At 49.1% G+C, this 21527-nt stretch overlaps 1 protein-coding gene across 4 annotated transcripts in view; it reads left to right on the top strand.

Annotated features, from left to right (window-relative positions):
* The window catches only part of LOC134346961 (neuroligin-1-like), a 424119-nt gene that overhangs the window by 212373 nt on the left and 190219 nt on the right, over positions 1-21527 (top strand). The gene's annotated exons all lie outside the window — the stretch shown is intronic.

The following is a 21527-nucleotide window of genomic DNA, read 5'->3' as shown; positions in this document are numbered from 1 at the left end:
GGGTGTTGGGTGTGTCAGTGTCACAGTGAGGGGTGTGGGGTGTGTCAGTGTCACAGTGAGGGTGTGGGGAGTGTCAGTATTACAGTGAGGGGTGTTGGGTGTGTCAGTGTCACAGTGAGGGGTGTTGAGTGTATCAGTGTCACATTGAGCGTGTGGGGAGTGTCAGTGTCACAGTGAGGGGTGTGGGATGTATCAGTGTCACAGTGAGGGTGTGGGGAGTGTCAGTGTCGCAGTGAGGGGTGTGGGGTGTGTCAGTGTCACAGTGAGGGTGTGGGTGTGTCAGTGTCACAGTGAAGGTGTGGGGTGTGTCAGTGTCACAGTGAGTGGTGTTGGGTGTGTCAGTGTCACAGTGAGGGGTGTGGGGTGTGTCAGTGTCACAGTGAGGGTGTGGGGAGTGTCAGTATTACAGTGAGGGGTGTTGGGTGTGTCAGTGTCACAGTGAGGGGTGTTGAGTGTATCAGTGTCACAGTGAGGGTGTGGGGAGTGTCAGTGTCACAGTGAGGGGTGTGGGATGTATCAGTGTCACAGTGAGGGTGTGGGGAGTGTCAGTGTCACAGTGAGGGGTGTTGGGTGTGTCAGTGTCACAGTGAGGGGTGTGGGGTGTGTCAGTGTCACAGTGAGGGTGTGGGTGTGTCAGTGTCACAGTGAAGGTGTGGGGTGTGTCAGTGTCACAGTGAGGGGTGTTGGGTGTGTCAGTGTCACAGTGAGGGGTGTGGGGTGTGTCAGTGTCACAGTGAGGGTGTGGGTGTGTCAGTGTCACAGTGAAGGTGTGGGGTGTGTCAGTGTCACAGTGAGGGGTGTGGGGTGTGTCAGTGTCATAGTGAGGGTGTGGGGAGTGTCAGTGTCACAGTGAGGGGTGTTGGGTGTGTCAGTGTCACAGTGAGGGGTGTGGGGTGTGTCAGTGTCACAGTGAAGGTGTGGGGTGTGTCAGTGTCACAGTGAGGGGTGTGGGGTGTGTCAGTGTCACAGTGAGGGTGTGGGGAGTGTCAGTGTCACAGTGAGGGGTGTTGGGTGTGTCAGTGTCACAGTGAGGGGTGTGGGGTGTGTCAGTGTCACAGTGAGGGTGTGGGTGTGTCAGTGTCACAGTGAAGGTGTGGGGTGTGTCAGTGTCACAGTGAGGGGTGTGGGGTGTGTCAGTGTCATAGTGAGGGTGTGGGGTGTGTCAGTGTCACAGTGAAGGTGTGGGGTGTGTCAGTGTCACAGTGAGGGGTGTGGGGTGTGTCAGTGTCATAGTGAGGGTGTGTGGAGTGTCAGTGTCACAGTGAGGGGTGTTGGGTGTGTCAGTGTCACAGTGAGGGTGTGGGTGTGTCAGTGTCACAGTGAAGGTGTGGGGTGTGTCAGTGTCACTGTGAGGGGTGTGGGGTGAGTCAGTGTCATAGTGAGGGTGTGGGGAGTGTCAGTGTCACAGTGAGGGGTGTTGGGTGTGTCAGTGTCACAGTGAGGGTGTGGGTGTGTCAGTGTCACAGTGAGGGTGTGGGGAGTGTCAGTATTACAGTGAGGGGTGTTGGGTGTGTCAGTGTCACAGTGAGGGTGTGGGTGTGTCAGTGTCACAGTGAGGGGTGTGGGGTGTGTCAGTGTCACAGTGAGGGTGTGGTGTGTGTCGGTGTCACAGTGAGGGGTGTGGGGTGTGTCAGTGTCACAGTGAGGGTGTGGTATGTGTCAGTGTCACAGTGAGGGGTGTGGGGTGTGTCAGTGTCACAGTGAGGGTGTGGGTGTGTCAGTGTCACAGTGAGGGGTGTGGGGTGTGTCAGTGTCACAGTGAGGGTGTGGGTGTGTCGGTGTCACAGTGAGGGGTGTGGGGTGTGTCAGTGTCACAGTGTGGGGTGTGGGGAGTGTCAGTGTCACAGTGAGGGGTGTTGGGTGTGTCAGTGTCACAGTGAGGGTGTGGGTGTGTCAGTGTCACAGTGAAGGTGTGGGGTGTGTCAGTGTCACAGTGAGGGGTGTTGGGTGTGTCAGTGTCACAGTGAGGGGTGTGGGGTGTGTCAGTGTCACAGTGAAGGTGTGGGGTGTGTCAGTGTCACAGTGAGGGGTGTGGGGTGTGTCAGTGTCACAGTGAGGGTGTGGGGAGTGTCAGTGTCACAGTGAGGGGTGTTGGGTGTGTCAGTGTCACAGTGTGGGTGTGGGGTGTGTCAGTGTCACAGTGAGGGGTGTGGGGTGTGTCAGTGTCACAGTGAGGGTGTGGGTGTGTCAGTGTCACAGTGAAGGTGTGGGGTGTGTCAGTGTCACAGTGAGGGGTGCGCGGTGTGTCAGTGTCATAGTGAGGGTGTGGGGTGTGTCAGTGTCACAGTGAAGGTGTGGGGTGTGTCAGTGTCACAGTGAGGGGTGTGGGGTGTGTCAGTGTCATAGTGAGGGTGTGTGGAGTGTCAGTGTCACAGTGAGGGGTGTTGGGTGTGTCAGTGTCACAGTGAGGGTGTGGGTGTGTCAGTGTCACAGTGAGGGGTGTGGGGTGTGTCAGTGTCACAGTGAGGGTGTGGGTGTGTCAGTGTCACAGTGAGGGGTGGGGGTGTGTCAGTGTCACAGTGAGGGTGTGGGTGTGTCAGTGTCACAGTGAGGGGTGTGGGGTGTGTCAGTGTCACAGTGAGGGGTGTGGGGTGTGTCAGTGTCACAGTGAGGGGTGTGGGGTGTGTCAGTGTCACAGTGAGGGGTGTTGGGTGTGTCAGTGTCACAGTGAGGGGTGTGGGGTGTGTCAGTGTCACTGTGAGGGGTGTGGGGTGTGTCAGTGTCACAGTGAGGGTGTGGGGAGTGTCAGTGTCACAGTGAGGGGTGTTGGGTGTGTCAGTGTCACAGTGAGGGGTGTGGGGTGTGTCAGTGTCACAGTGAGGGTGTGGGTGTGTCAGTGTCACAGTGAGGGGTGTGGGGTGTGTCAGTGTCACAGTGAGGGGTGTTGGGTGTGTCAGTGTCACAGTGAGGGGTGTTGAGTGTATCAGTGTCACAGTGAGGGTGTGGGGAGTGTCAGTGTCACAGTGAGGGGTGTGGGATGTATCAGTGCCACAGTGAAGGTGTGGGGAGTGTCAGTGTCACAGTGAGGGGTGTTGAGTGTGTCAGTGTCACAGTGAGGGTGTGGGGAGTGTCAGTGTCACAGTGAGGGGTGTTGGGTGTGTCAGTGTCACAGTGAGGGGTGTGGGGTATGTCAGTGTCACAGTGAGGGTGTGGGGTGTGTCAGTGTCACAGTGAGGGGTGTTGGGTGTGTCAGTGTCACAGTGAGGGGTGTGGGGTGTGTCAGTGTCACAGTGAGGGTGTGGGTGTGTCAGTGTCACAGTGAAGGTGTGGGGTGTGTCAGTGTCACAGTGAGGGGTGTGGGGTGTGTCAGTGTCACAGTGAAGGTGTGGGGTGTGTCAGTGTCACAGTGAGGGGTGTGGGGTGTGTCAGTGTCATAGTGAGGGTGTGGGGAGTGTCAGTGTCACAGTGAGGGGTGTTGGGTGTGTCAGTGTCACAGTGAGGGTGTGGGTGTGTCAGTGTCACAGTGAGGGGTGTGGGGTGTGTCAGTGTCACAGTGAGGGTGTGGGTGTGTCGGTGTCACAGTGAGGGGTGTGGGGTGTGTCAGTGTCACAGTGAGGGGTGTGGGGTGTTTCAGTGTCATAGTGAGGGTGTGGGGAGTGTCAGTGTCACAGTGAGGGGTGTTGGGTGTGTCAGTGTCACAGTGAGGGGTGTGGGGTGTGTCAGTGTCACAGTGAAGGTGTGGGGTGTGTCAGTGTCACAGTGAGGGGTGTGGGGTGTGTCAGTGTCATAGTGAGGGTGTGGGGAGTGTCAGTGTCACAGTGAGGGGTGTTGGGTGTGTCACTGTCACAGTGAGGGGTGTGGGGTGTGTCAGTGTCACAGTGAGGGTGTGGGTGTGTCAGTGTCACAGTGAGGGGTGTGGGGTGTGTCAGTGTCATAGTGAGGGTGTGGGGAGTGTCAGTGTCACAGTGAGTGGTGTTGGGTGTGTCAGTGTCACAGTGAGGGGTGTGGGGTGTGTCAGTGTCACAGTGTGGGTGTGGGTGTGTCAGTGTCACAGTGAGGGGTGTGGGGTGTGTCAGTGTCACAGTGAGGGTGTGGGTGTGTCAGTGTCACAGTGAGGGGTGTGGGGTGTGTCAGTGTCACAGTGAGGGTGTGGGTGTGTCGGTGTCACAGTGAGGGGTGTGGGGTGTGTCAGTGTCACAGTGAGGGGTGTGGGTGTGTCACTGTCACAGTGAGGGGTGTTGGGTGTGTCAGTGTCACAGTGAGGGGTGTGGGGTGTGTCAGTGTCACAGTGAGGGTGTGGGTGTGTCAGTGTCACAGTGAGGGGTGTGGGGTGTGTCAGTGTCGCAGTGAGGGTGTGGGTGTGTCGGTGTCACAGTGAGGGGTGTGGGGTGTGTCAGTGTCATAGTGTGGGGTGTGGGGTGTGTCAGTGTCACAGTGAGGGTGTGGGTGTGTCGGTGTCACAGTGAGGGGTGTGGGGTGTGTCAGTGTTACAGTGAGGGTGTGGGTGTGTCAGTGTCACAGTGAGGGGTGTGGGGTGTGTCGGTGTCACAGTGAGGGTGTGGGTGTGTCGGTGTCACAGTGAGGGGTGTGGGGTGTGTCAGTGTCACAGTGAGGGTGTGGGTGTGTCAGTGTCACAGTGAGTGGTGTGGGGTGTGTCAGTGTCACAGTGAGGGTGTTGGTGTGTCGGTGTCACAGTGAGGGGTGTGGGTGTGTCAGTGTCACAGTGAGGGGTGTGGGGTGTGTCAGTGTCACAGTGAGGGTGTGGGTGTGTCGGTGTCACAGTGAGGGGTGTGGGTGTGTCAGTGTCACAGTGAGGGGTGTGGGCTGTGACGGTGTTACAGTGCGGGTTGTCTGGTGTACCAGTGATAAGTTTGAAGTTTTTCTAGTGGAGTTCATGAATAAGCAGCTGTTTTTGGAAATCTCTGATAAAATCAGAATTTTTTTTTCCCCTCAGAAAGGCTTCAGCCTCTGCTGAGAGAGAAGGGGTGTTTATTGGTTCAGTATTTGGATCTTTCTCAGAAGCTGCAGTGACGGATTCTCTCCCCAGTCTGTCTGATCTGTGCTCTATTCCTGTGACCCCCGCCTGCCGACAGTCGCTGTCCTTTCACAGGGCTGCCCTTTTGCTGCCTGTCTGATGATTTTTTCTCGTTGCTGTGGCTAGTGTTGACTGTCGAGAAGCTCCTGGTAATTGGAGCGTCTGTTTGGGTCGCAAACTGTGGCTGTGTTTTTACCGCAGTCACTGCATCGATCTTCGGGCTCCCAATGGCCACGCTGTTTGGTGGACTCGCTGTCATTTGATATTTTGCCGGCTGAGGGAATCAATAACTGCCTGTGCTTGTGTCTGCCCGTGTCCATGACTCTGATTCTACATTCTTCTGCTTCTCTCTTTCTGTCTTTATCTTTCTACCTCTCTCTGTTTATCTTTCATCCTCCCTTTCTGTCTTTATCATCATCTCTCTGTCTCTATCTTTCTACCTCTCTCTTTCTCTCTGTCTTTACCTTTACCTCTCTCTCTGTCCTTATCTTTACCTTTCTCTCTTTTTCTCTGTCTTTATCTTTACCTCTCTCCCTCTTGATCGTTACTCTCTCTATCTTTACCCTCTCTATCTCTCTGTCTTTATCTTTACCCTCCCCGGTCTCTCTCTCTCTCTGTCTTTATCTTTCTCTCTCCTTGTTCCTTTCCATGTTGGTGTCGCTCTGTTTTCCGATTTCTGCCTCTCTTCCAGTTTTCGTCTCTTTATTCTTTTCGTCCTCACCCCCTCTCTTTTGCTCACACACTCCCATATTCTCCTTCTGTTCCATTCTCTGCCCCACCCTGTCCTCCAACCTAGGTCTCCATCTTGTTTGGTCTTCTCTCTCCCTTCCTCCACCCTCTCTGCCTCAAGCCTCCCCTTTCTCTCCCTCTCACTCTCTTTGTCTGTCTTTTCTTGCTCTTCTTATTCTCCTCTGTCTCCCATGCTTTGTTTCGTTCTCTCATCCCGCTCCCATTTTCTCTCCTTTCACCCACTCCCCCATCTTATCTCACTCCCCGCCCCTTTCTATCCCCACAGTTAACACGAGACTATTACCGCTCGGGCGTGCCGGAATTCAGAATTTAATTCCGGCGTCTTCTGTATGTCCTCCCTGTGGAATGCGAAGGTTTCCTCCCAGAGTCCAAAGACGTCAATTGATCATTGTAAATGGTGCTGTGATTAGGTTAGAGTTAAATCGGGGTTGTTGGGGGATGCAGCGCCGAGCAGCTTGAAGGACCAGAAGGGCCTACTCCACACTATGTCACTAAATGTGCAAATAAACTCTAACCTTTGCTGTTCCCTCAATCAGAATCAGGATCAGGTTTAATATCACTGGCGTATATCATGAAATTTGTTGTCTTTGCAGCAGCAGTGCAATGAAATAGATTATAATAGAGAGAAAAAGAAGTTTATCTAGCATCTGCCAGGTAGTGAAATGTCCCCAGGACTTAGCGGGAGATTTTGGCCATGCAGAGTCAGAGAGAGTGGGAGAATGGACACACAAAGCAGCGGTTGGTCGTATATTCCAGTATCAGGCTTGTCAACATATTGTACAGTGTCTTGTGAGGGAGGACAGCTAGGGAGCATGCTGACGTGGGCTGGGGTAGGAGGTGTGTGTGTGGAAGGATGGAGAGCCCCAGTGCATGAGGAGGAGCGGGACCGAGGGCGAAGGTGGGGCTCTGCGGTGCGGGGAGAGATTAGCAGCCAGGGTGAGAGATGGAGATACAAGGTGAAACAAGGACTTTTACAGGAAATGATAAAGGAGTGGTAATTGGGTATATGGTGGGTGGATTTGTGAATGGAGGTGTCGATCAGCCTTACTGCTTGAGGAAAGTAACTGTTTTTGAGCGGTGGGCAGTGGACAACTTCACTCACCTCAACACTGAACTGATTCCACAACCTATAGGCTCACTCTCCAGGACTCCACAGCTCATGTTCTCAGTGTTGTTTGTTCGTTTGTTTGTATTTCAGTGCACCGTTTTCCTTCTTTTACTCATTAGTCCCCGTGTGCAGTTTTTCATTGATGTTATTGTATTTCTTTGTTCTGCTGCGAGTGGGCACAAAACAATGAATCTCAGGGTGGTATATGGTGACAAACACATACCTTGATACTGAATTTACTTTGAACTTTGAAAGACTGCAGGAAACTGGGGAGTTTTGGACACAGCACAGTCCATCTCATAAACCTGTCTACCCTTCACACTGTCTCATGTAACCATTCAGCATAATTAGAGACCGCCCTCACCCATTGTGCTTGCTGTGGCAAGAAGCAAAGACCTTTGCAAGCTAATTGCCAAGCTCAGCGAACACCTCAACGTCAACCTGAGCTGCCAGTAATCACCACCAGCCTAAGCAAAGACCTTTGTCCAACTTTGTCAGGCCTCCCCGGAAAGCAATGGCCACTAGAATACGAGTAGATGCCGGGAGATAAAAAGAGACACGGTCAGGCTGGAAGGGTTTGTGCTTGTAGATCCTTCATTGCCTTTGAACACCAATTGGGTGTCAGAGGAGTCAACAGGGTGACACAATGGGTAGTGGGGTGTGTGTGTGTGTGTGTGTGTGTGTGTGTGTGTATTGAGGGGTGGGAGGGGTTCCCTCCCACATCCCAATGACGTGTGGAGTTGTTGGGATAATCAATCACTGTAATTTGCCCTTGGTGCGTGGGTGAGGGGTAGACTGTTGTGGGGGAAGTGGATGGGAATATGGAAAAGAAATAGGATCGGTGTAAATGAGTGGTTGAGGGTTTGCACAGACTCGATGGGCTGAAGGGCCTATCCCTGCCCTTGACCACTGCAGTGGAAAGGAAGGGAATAGTTGGGTTGTTTCTCAGCTACTGAGCAAGGGATTGCAAGTGCCTGCATCTACAAGTGGAAGAGAGTGTTGATGTGGAAGGTAGAAGAACAAGGTGGCATTCGGGGTAGAGTTAATGTAAGTGGGTGCTTGCCTATTGGCACAGACGCAGTGCCGAGCTGTTTGGTGCCATCAGTATTGAAGGTGGCAGATGGAGACAGATGTGAGGAAGCCTGCAAATGCTGGAAATCCAAAGCAACTCACACAAAACTCAGCAGGTCAATCGGCATCACTGGAGATGAATAAACTGCCGACTTTTCAGACTGACACCCTTCGTCAGGACTGAGAAGGAAGTGGGAAGATGTCAGAATAAAAAGGTGGGAGAAGGGAAAGAGGCTAGCTGGAAGGTGATAGTTGAAGGTGAAGCCAGCTGGGTGAGAAAAGTCAAGGGCTGGAGAAGAAATAATCTGATAGGAGAAGAGAAGCAGAGGGGACAAGGGGGAACTGATAGACAGGTGAGAACAAGTGAAATGTCAGAGTGGGGAATAGAGGAAGGGATGGAGGGGAGGGTTGAATTTGTTGGCCGGAAAGAGAACTCGATATTCATGCCATCAGATTGGAAGGTACTCAGATGGAATATAAGATATTGCTCCTTCAGTCAGAGGGTGGCCTTATCTTGGCACAAGAGAAGCCCATGGACCGACATGTCGGAATTGGAATGGGAATCGGAATTACAGTGTTTGGCCACCAGGACAATGGAGACAGATTTCACATCTAAAATGTCTCTGAAACTGGTGATGCCCTTATGCAAACGGTTATGTCACTGGACTTTACAAACTGATTGTGGCCAATCCAGCCACTCACTATGACCAATCAGAAGCCAATCTATCCAGGACAAGCTGAACTCGCCACCACCATGGCCAATCAGAGATGCCCTGACCATGGTGACAGAGAAGAAGTCTTGACTTTGGTCAGTTTGGAGCCCACCACGAGCACAACTAATGCAAAGTTACTCAGCTACAGGCTGTCTGATGTTGTCCAATCACAGCCAGCTGATTGGCTGTCCAATCTAAAGCTGCCCATCTGCATGCAAGAGATTTTGTAGATGCTGGAAATCCAGAGTAAAACACACAAAATGCTGGAGGAACTTAGTAGGTCAGGCAGCATCTCTGGAAAGGAATAAACATTTGACAATTTGGGCTGAGTCCCTTCCATCAGGACAATCTTAAACTGCCCAGCCACAGCCAATCACCAGATACACAGTCATAGTCAATCACAATCCATCCAATCATAGACAACCACAAGCCACCCAATCACAGTCAACCACAATCCATCCAATCATAGACGACCACAAGCCACCCAGTCACAGTCAATCACAATCTATCCAATCATAGACGACCACAAGCCACCCAGTCACAGACAAACTGAAGCCATCCACTCCTAGCCCATCTGAAGCCACCCAGCCACAGGCAATCTGAAGCCACCCTGGGCCTGATGTTTTTGTAGCTGGCCCTGCACTGATCATAAACCCTAGTGTAACAACCATCAATGTGATGGGCACTGCCGAAGCTCGGTTCCCCTCGAGTAGGAATCGGCCCCTGCTCTCTGAATGTAAACCTCATCAGAATGCAGACCCAGTCTGAAGCAGCTCTGCCCAGTCCCAGCAAGAATCAGCCCCCCCTCCCCCGCTGCGATATCTCTTCCCTCCCTGTCCCAGTTCTGACAAGGTACCTTTGCCTCGAATTGTCAACTTGCTTCTCCCTCCACTGCTGCTGACTGGCCTGTTCAGTGTTTCCATAATTTTCTGTGCTCATCTCCTACCCACGTTACATCAGGACCCTGTCCTGAGAGTCACCCATAACCCAATCAGTTCACAGGGTGGAGGCATGGCAGTTCAGTAGACTATTCGAATAAAAAAACTGGCCAGCGTGTGGTTAAAACAGAAACCGCTTAACTCAACCATCCAGAAATCAGCAGCAGAAGATCCTCACTGACCTGCAGCAGTCTGCAAATCCATCTCTTCCACCTCTCACCTTCTCATATAGCACCTTCTGTCCCACCCTCCTTCCTTCCCCCTCTCCCAGTCTCACCTCTCACCTCCTCATATAGCCCCCCCTGTCCATTCCACACATCTTTCCCCTCACCCAGTCTCACCTCTCACCTCCTCATATAGCCCCCCTCTGCCCCATCCACCTTCCCCCTCACCCAGTCTCACCTCTCACCTCCTCATATAGCCCCCCTCTGTCCATTCCACACATCTTTCCCCTCACCCAGTCTCACCTCTCACCTCCTCATATAGCCCCCCTCTGCCCCATCCACCTTCCCCCTCACCCAGTCTCACCTCTCACCTCCTCATATAGCCCCCCTCTGTCCATTCCACACATCTTTCCCCTCACCCAGTCTCACCTCTCACCTCATAAAGCCCCCCTCTGTCCCATCCTCCTTCCCCCTCACCCAGTCTCACCTCTCACCTCCTCATATAGCCCCCCCATCCCACCCACTCACTTCTGCCTCACCCAGTCTCACCTATCACCTGCCATCTTCTACTCCTTCCCTCTTCCCACCTTCTTATCCACTCTTCCTCCGTTCCATCTGCAAAAAAAGCGAGATTTCCCAGTGGCCAACCATTTTAATCCCTATCCCCATTCCTGCTCTGACTTGTAACAGGAGGGTCTTGAAAAGGAGTCAGGTATGAATTACAAAGAGTGGTTTCTGGACAGTTGGAGATAAAGCAAGCAAGCATTAGATGGAAGTGCTGCTCAGGGATTAGGATAGCAGAGTCAAAGGAATAGAGAGTTCAAGAGAGTTAAGGAATTTTCAAATGGAAGAAGGACACTACCATGGCTGACAAGTGATGTCAGAGCCAATGTAAAAGCAAAGAGAGAGCATACAAGGAAGCCAAAGCTAGTGGGAAGATAGAGGATTGGGAAGCTTTTATAAACTTGCAGAAGGAAGAAGAAAGAAGGTCATTAGGAAGGAAAAGATGAATTATGAAAAGAAGCTGGTGACTAATATCAAAGAAGATACTAAAAGCTTTCTTAAGTATATAAAGGGTAAAAGAGTTGAGGACCAATAAAAAATGATGCTGGAGATATTGTAATGAGAGATGCAGAGATGGCAGAGGAAATATTTTGCCTCAGTGTTCACAGTGGAAGATATCTGCTGTATATTGGACATTCAAGAGTGTCAGGGAAGTGAAGTATGTACAGTGAAAATTATGACTGAGAAGGTGCTCAGGAAGCTTAATGGTCTGAGGGTGGATAAATCTCCTGAACCTGATGGAATGCACCCTCGGGTTCTGAAGGAAATAGCTGGAGAGATTGTGGAGGCATTAACAATGATCTTTCAGGAATCGATAGATTCTGGCATTGTACCGGATGACTGGAAAATTGCAAACTCTGCAATTTAAGAAGGGTGGGAGGCAGCAGAAAGGAAACTATAGACCTTTTGGCCTGACATCAGTGGTTGGGAAGTTGTTGGAATTGATTGTTAGGGATGAGATTACAGAGTACCTAGGAACATAGAAAATCTACAGCACAATACAGGCCCTTTGGCCCACAATGCTGTGCCGAACATGTCCTTAGCTTGGAAATTATCTCGGGTTACCCATAGCCCTCTATTTTTCTAAGCTGCATGTACCTATCCAGGAGTCTCTTAAAAGACCCGATTGTATCCGCCTCCACCACCATCGCTGGCAGCCCATTCCACGCACTCACCACTCTCTGAGTTTTTAAAAAAAAAACTTGCCCCTGACATCTCCTTTACATCTACTTCCAAGCACCTTAAAACTGTGTCCTCTCATGCTAGCCGTTTTAGCCCTGGGAAAAAGCCTCTGACTATCCACATGATCAATGCCTCTCATCATCTTATCTACCTCCAGTACCTGGAGGCACTTGACAGGACAGGTCAAAGCCAGCATGGTTTCCCGAAAGGAAAATCCTGCCTGACTAACTTACTGCAATTTTTTGAGGAAATTACAAGCAGGGTAGACAAAGGAGATGTAGTAGATGTGGTGTACTTGGATTTTCAGAAGGCCTTTGACAAGGTGCCGCACATGAGGCTGCTTAGCAAGGTAAGAGCCCATGGAATTGCAGGGGAGTTACTAGCATGGGTGGAGCATTGGCTGATCGGCAGAAAACAGAGTGGGAATAAAGGGATCCTATTCTGACTGGCTGCTGGTTACCAATGGAGTTTCACAGGGGTCGGTGTTGGGACCGCTGTTTTTTACGATGTGTGTCAATGATTTGGACTGCGGGATTGATGGATTTGTGGCTAAATTTGCCGATGATACAAAGATAGGTGGAGGAGCAGGTAGTATTGAGGAAACAGAGAGCCTGCAGAGAGACTTAGATAGTTTAGGGGAATGGGCAAAGAAGTGGCAAATTAAATACAATGTTGGAAAGTATGGTCATGCACTTTGGTGAAACAAATAAATGGGCAGACTATTATTTAGATGGGGAGAGAAATCAAAATGCAGAGATGCAAAGGGTCTTGGGAGTCCTTGCGCAGGATACTCTAAAGGTTAACTTCCTGTGATGTTGAGGCTCTACAAGGCACTCGTGAGAATACACTTGCAGTATTGTGTGCTGTTTTGGGCTCCTTATTTTAGAAAGGATATACTGGCATTGGAGAGGGCGCAGAGAAGATTCATGAGAATGATTCCAGGAATGAAAGGGTTACCGTATGAGGAATGTCTGGCAGCTCTTGGGCTGTATTCCCTGGAGTTCAGGAGAATGAGGGGGAATCTCATAGAAACATTCCGAATGTTAAAAGGCCTGAACAGATTAGATATGACAAAGTTATTTCCCATGGTAGGGGAGTCTAGGACAGGATTGAAGAATGTCCATTTAGAACAGAGATGCAGAGAAATTACTTTAGTCAGAAGGTGGTAAATCTGTGGAATTTGTTGCTATGAGTGGCTGTGGAAGCCAAGTCATCGGGTGCATTTAAGGCAGAGATAGATAGGTTCTTGATAAGCCAGGGCATCAAAGGATATGGGGAGAAGGCAAGGGAGTGGGGATGACTGGAAGAAATGGATCAGCCATGATTGAATGGTGGAGCAGACTCAATGGGCCGAATGGCCTACTTCTGCTCCTATATCTTATGGTCTTATGGTCTTATGTCAGTCGCAGCCTCCTCTTTTGCCACGATGAGGCCACTCTCAGATTGGAGGAACAACACCTCATGTTCCATCTGGGTAGCCTCCAACCTGATGGCATGAACATCGATTTCTCAAACTTAGGGTAGATTTTCCCCCTCCCTCCTCCTTCTATTCCCCACTCTGGGCTCTTACCTCTTCTCCTCACCAGCCTATTGCCTCCCCCTGGTGTCCCTGCTACTTCCTTCTCTCCCATGGTTCACCCTCCTCTCCCATCAGATTCCTTCTTCTCCAGCCCTTTGCCTTTTCCACCCATCACCTCCCAGCTTCTTTCTTCATGCCCCCCTCTCCCACCCACCTACAAGCCCCTCACCTGGCTCCACCTATCAACTTTCTAGCTCGTCCTCCTCCCCCCCCTGCCCCTTCCCCACCTTCTTGTTCTGGCAACACACACAGGAGGCTGGAGGAACTCAGCAGGTCAGGCAGCATCTATGGAAATGAATCAACAGTTGATGTTTTGGGCCGGGACCCTTCTTCAGGACTGAGAAGGAATGGCGGGAAATGCTGGAATAAAAAGGTGGGGGGAAGGGAGGGGAAGGATGATAGCTGGAAGGTGACGGGTGAAGCCAGGCGGGTGGGAAAGGTGCAGGGGCCGGAGAGGAAGGAATCTGGTAGGAGAGGAGAGTGGAAAAGGAAGGAAGAGGGGCATCAAGGGAGGTGGTAGGCAGGTGAGAAGCCAGAATGGGGAATAGAAGAAGAGGGGAAGGAAAATATTTTACCGGAAGGAGAAACTGCTTTTCATGCCATCAGTTTGGAGGCTACCTAGAAGGAACACAAGGTGTTGCTCCTCCAGCCTGAGGGTGGCCTTATTTTGGCACTAGAGGAGCCCAAGGGCTGACAATGTCTTATTCTGGCATCCGCCCCCTTCCTGTCCAGTCCTGATGAAGGGTCTTGGCCTGAAACTTAGACCATTCATTTTCATCCATAGATGCTAACTGACCTGCCAAGTTTCTCCAGCATTTTGTGTGTGTGTGTGTGTGTGTGCGTTGCTCAAGATTTCCAGCATCTTCAGAACCTCTTGTGCCTACTAGCCAGAAAATCCAACCTTCCGGTCTTATTGAACGCTTGCTTATGTGTATGGGCTGTATGCAATCAGGTGTTCATAGCCTGGAGGGGACTTGGTCGTTAAGATCCAGCAGCACTCCTACCTGTAGTCAGGAACTCAGCCGGTCAGACCTTGTTCTGGGAAATGAGGAAAATAATACCGGTAACATGAGGAGCACTAGGACCCAGTGGCATTATCCTGTCTGCAAATACAAGCTGCAGGGCAATGTCTGCCAAGTCAACCAATGAGGCTTGCTGTTGCATTCCTACTGGTCAAAACCTACTGAGTATGAGCCAATGGCAGCTTCCCTTGGAAATCCAGCAAGGTGCTTCTGCAATTGTCAAACTGGGCATGTACCTTTAACCAAAATTGAAAGGAAATTTATTACCAAAGTAGGTATATATTGCCTTGAGATTCATTTTCTTGCAGGCATTTACAAGGAAAAAAGAATACAACAGAATTTACACAAAAAAGATATATGAGCATACAAAAGACTGACAAACAACCAAAGTTGACAAACTGCAAATAAAAATAATATTAAGCCTTCCTAAATCAAAGTATTGAGTGCAGGAGATGGGATTTTATACTAAAGTTGTATATGACATTGGGGAGGCCTAATTTGGAGTATTGCATGCAGTTTTGGTCACCTACCTACCTAAAGGAAAGATATAAGCAAGGTTGAAAGAGTACAGAGAAAAGATGGTGCTGGGACTGGAAGATCTGAGTTATAAGACCATAAGACTGTAAGATATAGGAGCAGAATTAGGCCATTTGGCCCATCAAGTCTGCTCTGCCATTTCATCATGGCTGATCCAATTTTCCTCTCAGCCCCATTCTCCTGCCTTCTTCCCTTATCCCTTCAAGCCCCGACCAATTAGGAATCTATCAACTTCTGCCTTAAATATATATACATAGAGACCTGGCCTCCAGAGTCACCTGTGGCAACAAATTCCATAGATTCACCACTCTCTGGCTAAAGAAATTCCTCCTCTTCTCCATTCCAAAAGGACATTCCTATATTCTGAGGCTGTATTCTCTGGTCTTAGGTTCTCCCACCATAGGAAATACCCTCTCCACATCCACTCTATCAAGGCCTTTCAGCATTTGATAGTTTTCAATGAAGTCACCTCTCATTCTTCCGAATTTCAGTGAATACAGGCCTAGGGCCATCAAACGCTCTTTATATGACAAGCCATTCAAGCCTGGAATCGTTTTCATGAACCTCCTTTGAACCCTCTCCAGTTTCAGAATGTCCTTTCTAAGATAAGGGGCCCAGAACTGCTCACGATACTCCAAGTGAGGCCTCACCAGTGCTTTATAAAGTATCAACATTACATCTTTGCTTTTATGTTCCAGTCCTCTTGAAATGAATGCTAACTTCACATTTCCCTTCCTCGCCACAGACTCAACCTGCAGATTAACCTTTAGCGAATCCTGCACAAGGACTCCCAAGATCCTTTGTGCCTCAGTTTTTTTTGTATTTTCTCCCATTTAGAATACAGTCAACCCTTTCATTTTTTCTACCAAAGTGCATACACTTCCCAACACTGTATTCCATTAGCTACTTCTATGCCCATTCTCCTAATCTGTCTAAACTCTTCTGTAACCTCTCTACTTCCTCAAAACTACCTGCCCCTCCATCTACCTTCAAATTGCCTTCAAACTTTGCAACAAAGTCATCAATTCCATCATCCAGATTGTTAACATAAAACATAAAAACAGTTTTCCAACACAGACCCCTGTGGAACACCACTAGTTACCACAGCCAACCAGAAAAGGCTGTCTTTATTCTTAAACACAAAATACTCTGCAGATGCTGGGGTCAAAGCAACACTCACAACACGCTGGAGGAACTCAGCAAGTCAGGCAGCATCCGTGGAAACGATGAGTCGACGTTTCGGGCCGGAACCCTTCGTCAGGACTGAAGAGGGAAGGAGCAGAGACCCTATAAAGAAGGTGGGGGGGAGGGTGGGAAGGAGAAGGCTGGCAGGTTCCAGGTGAAAAACCAGTAAGGGGAAAGATAAAGGGGTTGGGGAGGGGAAGCAGGGAGGTGACAGGCAGGAAAGGTGAAGAAGGAATAGGGGAAAACACAATGGGTAGTAGAAGGAGGCGGAACCATGAGGGAGGTGATAGGCAGCTGGGGGAGGGGGCAGAATGACATAGGGATAGGGGAAGGGAGGGGGAGGGAATTACCGGAAGTTGGAGAATTCAATGTTCATACCAAGGGGCTGGAGACTACCTGGACGGTATATGAGGTGTTGCTCCTCCAACCTGAGTTTAGCCTCATCATGGCAGTAGAGGAGACCATGTATGGACATATCTGAATGAGAATGGGAAGCAGAGTTGAACTGGGTGGCTACCGGGAGATCCTGTCTGTTGTGGCGGACGGAGCGGAGGTGCTCGAAGAAGCGGTCCCCCAATCTGCGTCATGTTTCACCGATGTAGAGGAGGCCGCACCGGGAGCACCGGATGCAATAGATGACCCCAACAGACAAGTGAAGTGTTACCTCACCCGGAAGGACTGTTTTGGTCCTGAATGGTGGCAAGAGAGGAGGTGTAGGGACAGGTGTAGCACTTATGCTTACAGGGATAAATGCCGGGTGGGAGATTTGTGGGGGGAGGACGTGTGGATCAGGGAGTTGCGGAGGGACTGATCCCTGTGGAAAGCAGAGAGGGGTGGAGAGGGAACGATGTGCTTAGTGGTGGGGTCCTGTTGAAAGTGGCAGAAGTTGCAGAGGATAATGTGCTGGGTCCGGAGGCTGGTGGGGTGGTAGGTAAGGACAAGGGGAACTCTGTCCCTGTTGTGGTTGCAGGAGGATGGGGTGAGGACATCATTGATGACAGCAGAAGGGAAACCACGATCTTTAAAGAAAGAGGATATTTGAGATGTCCTGGAACGGAAAACCTCATCCTGGGAGTAGTTGCGGCGCAGACAGAGGAACTGGGAATGGGGAATGGCATTTTTGCATGTGGCAGGGTGGGAAGAGGTATAGTCGAGGTAGTTATGAGAGTCAGTGGGCTTGTAGAAGATGACAGTGGACAGTTTGTCTCCAGAGATGGAGACCGAGAGATCGAGAAAGGGGAGAGAAGTGTCTGAGATAGACCAAGTGAATTTGAGGACTGGGTGGAAGGTTGAAGTAAAGTCGATGAACCTCCCTCATGGTTCCGCCTCCTTCTACTACCCATTGTGTTTTCCCCGATTCCTTCTTCACCTTTCCTGCCTATCACCTCCCTGCTTCCCCTCCCCCACCCCTTTATCTTTCCCCTTACTGGTTTTTCACCTGGAACCTACCAGCCTTCTCCTTCCCACCCTCCCCCCTCCTTCTTTATAGGGCCTCTGCCCCTTCCCCCTACAGTCCTGACGAAGGGTCTCAGCCCGAAACGTCGACTGATTGTTTCCACGGATGCTGCGCGACCTGCTGAGTTCCTCCAGTGTGTTGTGAATTTCTGTCTATTCTTACTCCCTGCCTCTGCCAATCAGCCACTGCTTAATCCATGCTCGTGTCTTCCCTGTGATACCATGGGCTTGTAGCTTGTTAAGCAACCTCATGTGTGCCATCTGGTCAAAGAACTTCTGAAAATCCATGTACACAACATGAACTGATTCTCCTTTGTCTATCCTGCTTGTTATTTCTTCAAAGAATTCCAACAGATTTGTCAGGCAAGATTTTCCCTTGAGGAAACCATGCTGACTTTGGCCTATTTTATCATGTGCCTCTGAGCACCCCAAAACCACATCTTTAATAATCGACTCCAAAAACTTCCCAACCACTGAGGTCAGGCTAACTGGCCTATTATTTCCCTTCTTCTGCCTCTCTCCCTTCTTGTTGAGTGAAGTGACATTTGCAATTTTCCAGTCTTGCAGAACCATTCCAGAATCAAGTGATTCATGAAAGATCATTACTAATGCCTCCACAATCTCTTCAGCCACCTCTTTCTGAACCCTGGGGTTTACACCATCTGATCCAGGTGACTTAACTGCTTTCAGACCTTCCAGTTTCCCAGCAACCTTCTCCCTAGTAATGGTAACTTCACACACTTTATGACCCCCGCTCCTGGAATTTCCACCACACTTCCACCGTGCAGACTGATGCAAAATACTTTCTCAGTTAGTCCACCATTTCCTTGTCCCCCATTACTACTTCTTCTCGGCCTGAAACGTCGACCATACCTCTTCCTAGAGATGCTGCCTGGCCTGCTGCGTTCACCAGCAACTTTGATGTGTGTTACTACCTCTCCAGTACTGTTTTCCAGCCGTCCGATATCCACTCTTGTCTCTCATTTACACTTTATGTATCTGACGAAACTTTAGGCATCCTCTTTAATATTATCGGCTAGATTACTTTCCTATTCCATCTTTACCTTCTTAATGACTTTATTAATGACGTTTCAGGCCGAGACCCTTCATCAGGACTCTTCCTAGAGATGCTGCCTGGCCTGCTGCGTTCACCAGCAACTTTGATGTGTGTTGCTTGAATTTCCAGCATCTGCAGAATTCCTGTTGTTAATGACTTTATTAGTTGCCTTCTGTTGGTTATTAAACGCTTCCAAATCCTCTACCTTCCCACTAATTTTTGCACTTTTATATGCCATCTCTTTAGCTTTCATGTTGGCTTTGATCTCCCTTATCAGTCATCTTTCCTTTAGAATACCTCTTCCTCTTTGTATATATCCTGTGCTTTCTGACATTGAGTGAGAGAGTGTTGTGCTACCATTCAATCAGATCTTCAGTCATAAGTCAATTAGTTACCACTTCCTAAGAGGATTGAGGCAAGCGAGGCTCCCCATTCTGATCTTAAATTAATTTTACGGGAGCACCATTGACAGTGTCCTGACAAGTTGCATCTCCATCTGGTATGGGAGCAGCCGAGCATCAGACCGGACATCCTTACAAAGGACTGTGAGAATGGCCGAGAGGATCATAGGGGTCTCCCCTCCATCCACTGGGGACACTTATTAGGAGTTCTACATACCCAGGGCCCTTAGAATTATCAAGGATCCCACCCATCCATCCAGCATCTTCTGACTTTCTACCATCAAGCAGGAGACTCTGATACGTAAAGACAAGATCGGTCAGGATGGGGAACAGCTTCTTCCCTCAAGACACTGGGCTGCTGAATTCTCTGCCACATCACATTTGAAGTGTCACCAGATAATCTGTACTGTACCCTGCAATATTTAACTTAAGCACTTTACTTTGTTTATCTATGCATGAATCATTTGTAGATTTAATTCTTACTATCCTAAGTTATTGTATGTTATGTATACTACTGTGCTTTACACACTGGACTGGAGAAACATTGTCTCATTTGACAGTGTACATGTATCTAGTTAAATGACAATAAACTTGACGACTCAGCCAATGACAGTGATATCATCAGCAAACTTTAAATATGGCATTGAGGCTGTACTTAACAACATAATGGTAAGTACAAAGTGAGTAGAGCACAAGACTAAACACATAGTCATGTCATGTAACGTTTAATCTCGGCTTTCATTTTGGGCGTTTGATGGCTCTGGGCCTGTACTCACTGCAAATCAGAAGAATGATGGGGAACTTCATTGAAACCTATCGAATGGTGAAAGGTCTCGATGCAGTGGATGCGGAGAAGATGGTTCTTATGGTGGGAGGAGTGCTAGACCAGAGCGTACAGTCTCAGAATAGAGGGACATCTGTTTAGAATGGAGATGAGGAGGAATTTCTTTAGCTAGAGAGTGGTGAATCTGTGGAATTCTTTACCGCAGGCAGCTGTGGAGGCCAAGTCATTGGGTATAATTAAGACAGAGGTTGATAGGTTCTTGATTGGTCAGAGCATGAAGGGATACGAGGAGAAGGCAAAAGATTGGGGCTGAGAGGAAAATGAATCAACCATGATGAAATGGTGGAGTAGACTTGATGGGCCAAGTGGCCTAATTCTGCTCCTATATCTTATGATCATACTTGCACATCGCTTTAGGTCACAGGTGATGCAGTGCAGTTAAGAAATCATTGAGCCATGCACCTTGGCCTTTTGGCGTGTTGTCACCAATAATGTATGTAATAAAGGTAATGGGGGACTTCAGTATGCAAGCAGATTGGGAAAATCAGGTAGGGGTTGGATTGCAAGAGAAGGAATTGGGTGAATGCCTACAAGATGGCTTTTTAGAGCAGCTTATGCTTGAGCTTACTCAGGGAAAGGCTTTCTTAGATTTGGAATTGTGTAATAACCCAGATCCTATTAGGGAGCTTAATGTGAAGGGACCCTTAGGGAGCAGTGATCATTAAGTGATTGAATTCATACTGCAATTTGAGAGGGAGAAGCACAAGTCACATGTATCAGTATCGCAGTGGAATAAAGGGAATTACAGAGGCATTTCAGAGGAGCTTGCCCAGGTGGATTGGAGGAGGATACTGGTGGGGATGATGGCAGAGCAGAGATTGCTGAAGTTTCTGGGAATAGTTCACAAGGCACAGGGTGGATATGTCCCACAGAAGAAGTTGCTCTCAAATGGTAGGGTAGGGAACAATGGCTGACAAAGGAAGTTAAGGACTGCATGAAAGCCAAGGAAAGGGCATATAAGGTAGCAAAAGTGAGTGGGAAGTTGGATGATTGGGAAGCTTTTAAAATCCAACAAAAGGCAAATAAAAAGGCTAAAAGAAAGGAAAAGCTGAAATGTGAGGGCAAACTAGCCAATAATATAAATCAGGATACCAAAAGTTTTTTTTCAATTATATAGAGAATAAAAGGGAGGTGAGAATTGATATTAGACTACTGGAAAATAATGCTGGTGAGGTGGTAATGGGGGACAAAGAAATGGCAGATGAACTTAATGGGCAATTTACATCTGTCTTCACTGTGGAAGACACTAGCAGTGTGCCAGAGGCCCATGAGTGTCAGGGAGCAGGAGTGAGTGCCATTGCTATTACAAAGGAAAAGTGGAGGGCAAACTTGAAGGTCTTAAGGTGGATAAGTCTTCTGGACCAGATGAATTACATCCCAGAGTTCTGAAAGAGGTTGCTGCAGATATAACAGATCCATTGGTCATGATCTTTCAAGAATCACTTGATTCTGGCATGGTCCCAGAGGACTGGAAGATTGCAAATGTCACTCCACTCTTTAAGAAGGGAGGAAGACAAAAGAGAGGAAATTATTGGCCAGTGGTTGGGAAAGTGTTGGAGTCCATTGTTAAGGATGAGGTTTTGGGGTACTTGAAAACTAATGATAAAATAAGTCAAAGTCAGCATGGTTTCTGCAAAGGGAAAACTTGTCTGACAAATCTGTTAGAGTTCTTTGAGGAAGTAACAAGCAGGGTGGACAAAGGAGAGGCAGTGGATGTCATTTGGATTTTCAGAAGGCGTTTGATAAGGTGCCAAGCATGAGGCTGCTTAACAAGGTAAAATGCTGTAGTGTTACAGGACAGATACTGGCATGGATAGCAGAATGGCTGATAGGCAGCAGACAGTGAGTGGGAATAAAATGGACCTTTTCTGGCTGGCTGCCAGTGACTAATGGTGTTCCTCAGGGATCAGTATTGAGACCGCTACTTTTCACATTGCTTGTCAATGATTTGGATAATGGAATTGATGGCTTTGTGGCAAAGT

This window comes from Mobula hypostoma, chromosome 5 (assembly GCF_963921235.1).
Source record: "Mobula hypostoma chromosome 5, sMobHyp1.1, whole genome shotgun sequence".
NCBI classification, from domain to species: Eukaryota; Metazoa; Chordata; class Chondrichthyes; order Myliobatiformes; family Myliobatidae; genus Mobula; species Mobula hypostoma.
Note: the sequence above shows the minus strand (reverse complement) of the source record. Positions and strands in the feature narration are given on the sequence as shown.